The 10,906-nt window shown below is 41.5% G+C and overlaps 1 long non-coding RNA gene across 1 annotated transcript; it reads right to left on the reverse strand.

Annotated features, from left to right (window-relative positions):
• Positions 1-752: 752 nt before the first annotated feature.
• On the reverse strand, positions 753-4,216 carry LOC139259514 (uncharacterized). Its single transcript, XR_011592584.1, has 2 exons — positions 4,115-4,216; positions 753-1,585 (listed from the first exon to the last, which is right to left on the reverse strand). It is a non-coding gene; the product is annotated as an uncharacterized lncRNA (long non-coding RNA).
• Between the last annotated feature and the right edge of the window lie 6,690 nt (positions 4,217-10,906).

Genomic DNA, 10,906 nt, shown 5'->3' on the forward strand with positions numbered 1-10,906 from the left:
CAACCAGACCTACAGTCTCAGATCAGGGCAACGACAGCACGGCCAGTGGCCCTTAAGGTCACCATGGCCTTCACTTGTTTCACCACCGGATCCTTCCAGGATATGGGATTTCATTGTCTTCTCTCTAAACAGAGAGAAGCAGGTGAAACATGCATGTGACATTGCCTGGATGGTGCAGGGTGTCAACGACTGCACACATGTAGCTTTGCGGGCAGCGCATACCAATCCTGAGATCGTCAGTAACCGCAAAGTATATCATGAGGTTGATATGCGACGACAGAATTCCCACTAACCTGGCAGCAGTCATGATGCCTTCATCGTGCGTCAGTCTGGTGTGCCAGTAATTTTCCAGCCACCACAGCCAACCCGAGGGCGGCTGCTCAGAGACAAGGGCTATCCGCTCTGCACCTGGTTGATGATCCCCCTCCGCAACCCCATCACTCATGGCTAGCACTCAATAATGAGAGCCATGCTGCCACGAACAACATCATGGAGCAGACCATCAGGGTGTTGCAGCAACAGTTCCGCTTCCATCACCGCTCAGCAGGAGCCCTCCAGTACCTGCCGGAGCGGGTGTCCCACTTCGTGGTGGTCTGCTGCATGCTCCACAACTTGGCAATCGTGAGGGCGCAGCTCTTGCCACATGGGTTCTGGGAACACTATAGGAATTAGTTATGGCTTTCACACCTCCCACATTAGGTGTTTGAGTAGGGTTTGTAGATTGAATCCACTTTAACAGAAACACACGCATATACTATCTCTCGCACAGAGATCATTTATTTAACCACTAACATAAGGATTAAATAAAAACACAACTAGACTTGCCCTGGAGACTTCAAGTGCCTGGTTGACCAAACCACCGATCACTTGAAGTTCGCTGAATTCTTTAGATGTCTTCTTTTCTTTAGACCAGGGCACATTTGTCCTCGTTGTCTGTAGTAAAAAAAGCCTAGATATTATGTCCGTTCTTATATTTTTTGTGCACCGATTGTTCTTGTGGCATTCACGTGCATACACAATGATTCGTTCCTTCAAGCATGGCTTTTTTCCTTGTTGTTTATGATTGGATCAAAATTTAGTGGGATTACTTCATCATATGTGCTACTTGTTGCAGTATAATGAGGATCTTATGTCATGACAATGTTGGCCGGTTCCACTGCTTCCATAGCAAATCCAGATTTGTCGTCGGCTACAACTTCTTTTGTTTGACTATTGTCATTAAAAAATGTTCCGCCACATTCTTTGTTCTAAACTTGCATTTTAAAGTAAAGTATAGTCATCATTAAAAGTTCTCATCTGTATTAAAGTTCTTCTTGTTGTCAGGGATGTTTGCAACAAATCGCCCTTCGTCACATAAGGAGGAGGATGAGGATAAAGAGAAGGAGGATGAGGATAAAGAGGAGGCGACGGAGGAAGAGATGGGGCTGGGAGGTAGGAGGCAAGCAGCTGATCCCCGTTCTAGATGGCTGTCTGTGAGCGCCTCATCAGTTCCAATGGTTAAAATCCCAGATCCCCATTGTTCACCACTTCCCCACCTTACCATCCCTCTATCACGGAACATCACAGCGTCCTCCTGGGCACAGAGCTGAAATGAGAGCCATGACAAAACAAACATTCCAAACATAAACTATAAATTTATCAATTCCAAATCATAACAACAACATGAACTAATCTCCTTTCTGCATTCCCTTAGCGTCTGTCTTTCGTGTTCCCGCCCTTGCCTGTTTTCTGGCCTTATCCAATTTCTAGGCTTTTGTAATGCCTGTAGTACCAATTATATCTGTTTTTTCAAAGTCAAGAGAGTCACTCGTGGCCTGTCACAGATTCTCCCAGAATAGGATTGACTGGGCTGCTCTGATTCAAAGTGAATACTATTATTTTGAAACATAAAAACAAAAAGTGAATACATTTTATTCATTGGTTTCGTCAAAAGAGTGGTGTAAATGTTGAACTCGCTACCACAGGGAGAGGTTGATGCGAACAGTATAGATGCATTTAAGGGGAGGCTAGACATGCATATTAGGGAGAAGAGAATAGGGGATTATGCTGAAAGCTTTAGATGAGGAAAGACGGCAGGAGGCGCGAGTCGAGCATAAACGCCGGCATGGACTGGTTGGGCCGAATGTCCTGTTTCTGTGCTGTATATCCAATGCAATCCCATGTAATCCTATGGTTTGTCTCTCTAGATACCAGGCACCTCCCAAGGAGGTGATTCAGCTCTGCTCCCGTCACTTGTGTCAATTCCCAAAGCTCCCAATACTTTGGCTCCACCTTTCTCCAAAGGACAATTACTTTGCTCTTCCGCTATCTGAGTGGAATCAATAAAATTTCTGGACAAGTCAAGAATTTGTCAGTCCTTTAAAGACTTAAAAGAAATAAATCCACTTTAGGAACAGTCAGCTTACCTCAGCTTACCTCAATGCTTCTCTTCGAACAAACTATCAGGATGTACATACTTACCTCATTGTATATACAATAACTATAATAATAAATTGTGCATTAAATAATGTAATGCTCCTGTTATAAAACAACATAATGTCTCACTTACTGACAGCAATTACACGTCATGGCCGTTAAATTTTTATTGCTTGCAAAAATTGTGCTAAATGAAACAAAATTATGTCAATGTTTACATTGATGAATAAATCAATAATATTTTGTATCAATTCACTTGTGTGGCGTGACCTTAGGCTAATTACCCACTAGTCTTGCACTTACGATGGATGAAAAAGATAGTGCTAGTGCATTCAGGAGTAAGTGAGTTTTTAATGGCACAATAAGTGACAATTACAGCTGGACAATGTCTCTGGTTCTGATAAATTAATTTTACAAATTTGGAGTTTCATTTCCTCAGAAGGAAATAAATGTTGCAGATTTAATGTTTTTCTGTTTTTCTCATTTATCTCACCGATCCATATGTAAGCCCCAATCTTTATTTCACTTCCTATACAATGATTTAAATTTAAATTATTTTCCTGTTTTATACTTCCTGGTTTGCAGTCAGTGTCTCAGGGAGAATATTTCACTCTGATTGGTGGAAGAGCCTCTCTGCTGCTATACCTGCTCACAGACACCACAGATCCCCTGTAGAGGGTGCCACACTAGATCAGACGTGGGATTAGTAGCAATCTCTGCTGACAAGCTGGGGAAGGTCTCTGGGCAACTGTATCCGAGGTGAACGGTGGAAGACGTTCCTTCACCGCTCTGAGCAAAATCCGGGCCTATGTATTATGATTCCACCAGAAAAATGTGTAAAAACTTATACATTGGGCACCTGTTCAATACCACAGCAGAGGGGCATCAGGCAAAACAGGCCCCGACATATTTAATGTGCCTGGACAATATGAAAGAAGCATTAAATATGGAGAAAGCTTGCATCCATTATGTTTTACTAAAACTAAACAAAATTTCAGTTTTATCGTTAAAGATTTAAAGAGAAATGTAGAGCAAAGGATTGTGGACAGGTTTTCTCTTTCCGTACGCACAGTAGTTTTGGAAAAGCAGGATGATAGTTTTATTTGTTATTGTAACATAATTAAATATGGCAGCGATGCCTTCATGGTACATGGACATGACAAATATCACCTCAAAAGCACTATAATATTTGTGGTGAAGACAGTGGCCCACAATTTGCAATTTTCCAGCCACCACAGCCAACCCGAGGGCAGCTGCTCAGAGACAAGGGCTATCCGCTCTGCACCTGGTTGATGATTCCCCTCTGCAACCTCACCATTCGTGGCTAGCACTCAATAATGAGAGCCCTGCTGCCACGAACAATATCATGGAGCAGATCATCGGGGTATTGAAGCAACAGTTCCGCTTCCTTCACTGCTCAGCAGGAGCCCTCCAATATCTGCCGGAGCGGGTGTCCCATTTCATGGTGGTCTGCTGTATGCTCCACAACTTGGCCATCGTGAGGGCACGGCACTTGCCACATGGGTTCCGGGACCACTATAGGAATTATTTATGACTTTCACATCTCCCACATAAGGTGTTAGAGTAGGGTTTGTAGATTGAATCCACTTTAACAGAAACACACGCATATATTATCTCTCACACAGAGATCATTTATTTAAGCACTAACATAAGGATTAAATAAAAAACACAACTAGACCTGCCCTGGAGACTTCAAGTGCCTGGTTGGCCAAACCACTGATCACTCGAAATCCGCTGAATTCTTTAAATGTCTTCTCTTCTTTAGACCAGGACACGTTTGTCCTCATCGATGAGTAGAAAAAAACTAGATATTATGCACGTTCTTATATTTTTTGTACTCCGATTCTTCTTGTGGCAGTCACGTTGCATACACAATGATTCGTTCTTCAAGCATAGCTTTTCTCCTTGTTGTTTATGATTGGATCAAAATTTAGTGGGGTTACTTCATCATACGTTTTACTTGTTGCAGTTTAATGAAGATCTTATCTCAAGGCAATGCTGGCCGGTTCCACTGTTTCCATAGCAAATCCAGATTTGTCCTTGGCTACAACTTCTTTTGTTTGAGTATTGTCTGTTAAAAAATGTTCCGCCACATTCTTTGTTCTAAACTTGCATTTTAAAGAAAGGCATAGTAATCATTAAAAGTATTCATCTGTATTAAAGTTCTTCTTGTTGTCAGGGAGGTTTGTAACAAATCGCCCTTCGTCACATAAGAAGGAGGATGAGGATAAAGAGAAGGAGGATAAGGATAAAGAGGAGTCGACGGAGGAAGAGATGGGGCTGTGAGGTAGGTGGCAAGCAGCCGATCCCCGTTCCAGATGGCTGTCTGTGAGCGCTGCATCAGTTCCAATGGTTAAAATCCCAGATCCCCATTGTTCACCACTTCCCCACCTTACCATCCCTCTATCACGGAACATCACAGCGTCCTTCTGGGCACAGAGCTGAAATGAGAGCCATGACAAAACAAACATTACAAACATAAATTATAAATTTATCAATTCCAAATCGTAACAACAACGTCAACTAATCTCCTTTGTGCATTCCCTTAGTGTCTGGCTTTCATGTTCCCGCCCGTGCCTGTTTTCTGGCCTTATCCAATTTCTAGGCTATTGCAATGCCTGTTGTACCAATTATGTCTGTTTTTTCAAAGTCAAGAGAGTCACACATGGCCTGTCACAGATTCTCCCAGATTAGGATTGACTGGGTTGGTTTGAAGTGAATACTATTATCTTGAAACTTAAAAACAAAAAGTGAATACATTTTATTAATTGGTTTTGAATTTCTTTAGTGAAAGAGTGGCGTGAATGTGGCACTCGCTACCACAAGGAGTGGTTGATGTGAACAGTATAGATGCATTCAAGGGGAGGCTAGACATGCATATGAGTGAGGGTTATGCTGATAAATTTAGATGAGGAAAGACGGGAGGAGGCGCGAGTGGAGCATAAACGCCGGCATGGACTGGTTGGGCCGAATGTCCTGTTTCTGTGCTGAATATCCAATGCAATCCCATGTAATCCCATGTAACCCTATGGTTTGCCACTCTAGATACCAGGCACCTCCCAAGGAGGTGATTCAGCTCTGCTCCCGTCACTACTGTCATATCCCCAAAGCTACTTTGGCTCCACCTTTCTCCAAAGGACAATTAACTTGTTCTTCCGCTATCTGAGCAAAATCAATAACATTTCTGGACAAGTCAAGAATTTTTCAAGCCTTTAAAGACTTTAAAGTGATATATCAACTTGAGGAACAGTCAGTTTACCTCAGCTTACCACAAGGCTTCTCTTGGAAAGAACTGTCAAGATGTACATACTTACCTCATTGTATATACAGTAACTATAATAATAAATTGTGCATTATATAATGTAATGCTCCTGTTGTAAAACATAATGTCTCACTTACAGATAGCAATCACACATCATAGAAATGATGTTATGAACACAAGTGAACTTTTTATTGCTTGCAGAATTTGTACTAAATGAAACAAAATTATTTCAGTGGTTACATTGATGATTAAATGAGTAATAATTTGCATCAATTCACTTTTTTTTAGCTAAAATGCCTTGTGTGGTGTGAACTTAGGGTAATTACCCACTAGTCTCGCACTAAGGACGGTTGAAAAAATAGGGATCGTGCATTCAGGTGTAAGCGAGTCCAGCAAAGCTCCCAATACTTTGGCTCCATCTTTCTCCAAAGGACAATTACCTTGTTCTTCTGCTATTTGAGCGGAATCAAATACATTTCTGGATAAGTCATAAGAATTTTTCAGGCCTGGTCCGACCCAAATTGCTATTCCAGCAATTTTATCGACCTCCTTCATCCATGCAGTTCCTCCTTGAATTGAGGTGCAACATGACATTGTTAGGGAACTTGTAGCAATAGTGTGAAGCAGAAGGATTTGTTATGCAGTACAAACAAGATGGTAACAGGAAACAGCATGAGTAATGGGCATGGGTTACTAAGAGGAGGACCAGTCTGGAAGGCAAAACCATCAAAGCAACACGACAAGGTTCGTGGCATGATCTCAATGCATGCACTAGTCCTACAAGCTACATTTTTCCCACAACTGCCACCACAAAATGTGATTTGTGACCTTCATTAGTTCCTTAACCTGTCCTGCCACAGCACCCATTACACCTATCGGAAAAGAAAAACAGAGACAATTAGGTCACCAAGAGATAACCAGATATGAAAATAAAAACATGAATACAGCTTCAAGCACTTCTGCTAATTAATCAGCTCCTTTGTTTATGCAGTCCCTATAAACTAAGAATTTATGGAACAGAATGATGTTTCCATCTGGGCTCCTTTCAGCTGCTCCTCTGCTGCCACTTATACGGATTCCTCTTCAATGGTTCTGGGTGTTTCACCAGGCGCTCCTGCCTGACTCTGACCTTGACTAACTGAATCCTCCAAGGTGAATCTATCTGAGCTGTTACCTGCATAATCAACATCTTGTATGAATGTATGACAAAGTGGCATAAAATAGTTTCATGCATCAATTTGCTTTGGTGCCACCACATGCAAAAGTGTTGTGTGACCTCAGGGGAAAGTATTGAAGGTCAGCCACAAAGTTCAGCCTGCAAAATTATGGAGATGGAAGTGCAGGTGTCAAAGGTTTGGAAGGCTGTGTCTGTACTTTGCAAGCTCTTTCAATGATGCTGATGCTGCACCATGTTTGGAGCACTGTGCTTGGGACATTTCTGAAAATAATTATTTATGATGGGCTGCAGTTTTTCACACAGCACCAGTCCTTTGTTACTTTGCCTAAGTGGCCTTTCTTCATGTGGGAGCCTGAGCACTGAGCGTTGGTCGACTGCTCAACCAGAGGGGCATCACAGAGTACAATTTATGCATAATTAAACAATGAAATTTGAAATTTATTAATGTGATACAAAATGTCCCTAATCAATATGCTGTTAAAGTTATAAATATGTTATGAATGTAAACAAGATAATGGATTTGAATAATGAAAAAGTAACAAGTCATGGAGAATGGGTGAGCATTAGATTGAGTTGATCAGATATGGCACACTGTTGCTGAATTTCTGCTTTTAAGGCATCAGATCATAATCTATACTTCAGTATTAACATTCTTCTCTTGATCAGGACAGAACTTACCTTTTTATCCTTTCATAGAGGGGGAAGTCTAAACATGGATATTTAGAGTTCTTTCTTCAACTTGAGGTCTGAGTGAAACCTTTCTACTCAGATGTGAAACATAGAAGATAGGTGCAGGAGCAGGCCATTCGGCCCTTCGAGCCTGCACCACCATTCAATATGATCATGGCTGATCATGCAACTTCAGTACCCCACTCCTGCCTTTTCTCCATATCCCCTGATCCCTTTAGCCGTAAGGGCCACATCTAACTCCCTTTTGAATATATCCAACAAACTGGACTCAACAACTTTTTGTGGTAGAGAATTCCATAGGTTCACAATTCTCTGGGTGAAAAAGTTTCCATTCATCTCAGTCCTAGATGGCTTAACCCTTATCTTTAGACTGTGACCCTTGGTTCTGAACTTCCCCAATATCGGGAACATTCTTCCTGCATCTAACCTGTCCAATGCCGTCAGAATTTTATATGCTTCAATGAGATTCCCTCTCATTCTTCTAAATTCCAATGAATATAAGCCTAGTCGATCCAGTCTTTCTTCATATGTCAGTCCTGCCATCCCGGGAATCAGTCTGGTAAACCTTCGCTGCAACTCCCTCAATAGCAAGAATGTCCTTCCTCAGATTAAGAGACCAAAACTGCACACAATACTCAAGGTGTGGTCTCACCAAGGCACTGTACAACTGCAGTAAGACTTCCCTGCTCCTCTGCTCAAATCCTCTTGCTATGAAGGCCAACATGCCATTTGCTTTCTTTACTGCTTGCTGTACCTGCATGCTTACTGTGATATATTCACAGAGCACAGCACACACAGCTTCCTAACATGGCAGGCAGCTCTGTCGGAAGTCTCCGGAAATCTGCCTCGTTCTGTTTATTATTAACCCTGCACTTGCAGTACACAATACGCCCACATCCACAGTGTGGAGCTACAAACATTACAAGCTTACAGACATTACACTTCTCCCTCTTTAATGAAGAAGCCATCATAACAAACATCATACATAAACGTCATGTTTATACATAACACAGGATATAAACTTATTTTTTTTCCTTACAAATTTAACTTTACCACTTGTTTTCTGTTTCGAAAAGGATACCTTTGCTCTCGAACAGAGCCTTCCAAACATGGTCTCGAATCTAAACTCATTTGAGGCTCATCCTGAGGAACGTTTTCCTCCATGGAATTTCCTTGATTTTCATTTGAACTCACCCTAACTTCAGGCTCTTTGTTTTCCTGACTCGGACTCAGACTTTCATTCTGATTCTCTCCTGGATTTGTTTCCAGTACATTGGATTTAGGATTTGCTACTGATATATCAAAACTATCTGATGAGTCAGAAATAATTGAATCATTCCCACCTTCAACTCCTTCCATGTCTGCAGGTAAAATATGATCAATATGAACAAACCTAACCTGTCCATTATCAAACATCTTTACCAAATATGCGCAAGGACCACATATCTTCACCACTCTTCCTAGTAACCACTTTAACCATTTATGGTGATGGTTCTTCACTCTCACCTTCTGGTTTAATTTCACACTTCTCTCTTTTACTCGACCTTTATCATGATTCTCTTTCAGTCTTAATTGTGTCTCTTCTACGGACTGTGCAAAATTTGGTTTTAACAACGAGAATCTGGTTCGTGGCTGTCGTTTGAGAAACAACTCTGCTGGTGTTCCACCAGTAGTTGTATGAGGAGTATTTTGATATGTAATCAAAAAATTAGCCAATATGTGATCCAATGACAACTGTCGTTTCCTTGGATTTGGAATTAACATTTGTTTTATGAGGACACGTTTTACAATTTGTACAGTGCGCTCTGTTGCACCATTCGAAGCAAGATGTTGTGGTGGAACCTTGATATGTTTCACACCATTTTTGCTCGTGAATTGTGCAAATTCTTCTGAATGAAATTGTGGTCCATTATCTGAAACAATTTCTTCAGGGAGGCCAAATGAAGAAAATAATTATCGTAAAATATCCAATATTTTACTTGTTGTTATTTTCTACATTGGAAACACCTCAACCCACTTCGAATGGCTATCAATCACAATGAACAATTGTTGTCCTTCTAACTGACATATCAAGAAAAACTGGATCAACTGGGCTTGTAGTCACTGGAGTTCAGAAGAATGAGAGGGGATCTCATAGAAACATTTAAAATTCTGACGGGGTTAGACAGGTTAGATGCAGGAAGAATGTTCCCAATGTTGGGGAAGTCCAGAACCAGGGGTCACAGTCTAAGGATAAGGGGTAAGCCATTTAGGACCGAGATGAGGAGAAACTTCTTTACCCAGAGAGTGGTGAACCTGTGGAATTCTCTACCACAGAAGATTGTTGGGGCCAATTCACTAAATATATTCAAAAAGGAGTTAGATGTAGTCCTTACTACTAGGGGGATCAAGGGGTATGGCGAGAAAGCAGGAATGGAGTTCTGAAGTTGCATGTTCAGCCATGAACTCATTGAATGGCGGTGCAGGCTAGAAGGGCCGAATGGCCTACTCCTGCACCTATTTTCTATGTTTCTAACTCAGCAAAATCAATATGTAGCCTTTGCCACACCCTGGGAGGCCAGTTCCATGGCTGTAATGGTACTGGTGGTAGTTGTTTGCTTACCGATTGACATGTCATACACTGACTCACGATGTACTCTATATCTTTATCAAGACCTGGCCACCATATATAACTGCATGCAAAACTCTTGATCAAACACATTCCCAGGTACTGGTCATGGAGGTCGCCTAATAATTTGGACCTGAATTTATTTGGTATAACCACTCTTGCATCCCACATGATACAATCTTTATTGACTGATAATTCATTCATGCGAATGAAGAATGGATGTGTATCTTTGTCTGTTACCTGATTTGGCCATCCATTTGCAATATACTCATACACCTTTGACATCACTGGGTCACGTTTAGTTGCTCTACCAATTTCTTCAGCTGTGACTGGCAGTTCATCAAGGTATGAAAAATAAAACACTTCTTCCCTATCGGGTGTAACTTGTGATGGGGAAGGCAATCTATACAGCATCAGCATTACTGTGATCAGCTGATCATCTGTATTCAATATCATATGTATATGCTGACAAAATCAAAGCCCATTTCTGCATTCGGGCTGCAGCTAATGTTGGAACTGGGGACTTTGGATGGAGGATTGCTGTTAGGGGCTTATGGTCCGTAACGATGGTAAACTTACGACCATACAAGTATTTGTGAAACCTCTTGACCTCACAAATTAATGCCAAAGCTTCCCTTTCAATTTGCGCATAATTACTCTCACTGGTACTGAGAATGCGTGAAGCAAAAGCAATTGGTCTTTCCTCCCCACTGCATGATACATGAGAGATCAC

The sequence above is a fragment of the Pristiophorus japonicus genome, chromosome 3 (assembly GCF_044704955.1).
Source record: "Pristiophorus japonicus isolate sPriJap1 chromosome 3, sPriJap1.hap1, whole genome shotgun sequence".
Taxonomy (NCBI): domain Eukaryota; kingdom Metazoa; phylum Chordata; class Chondrichthyes; family Pristiophoridae; genus Pristiophorus; species Pristiophorus japonicus.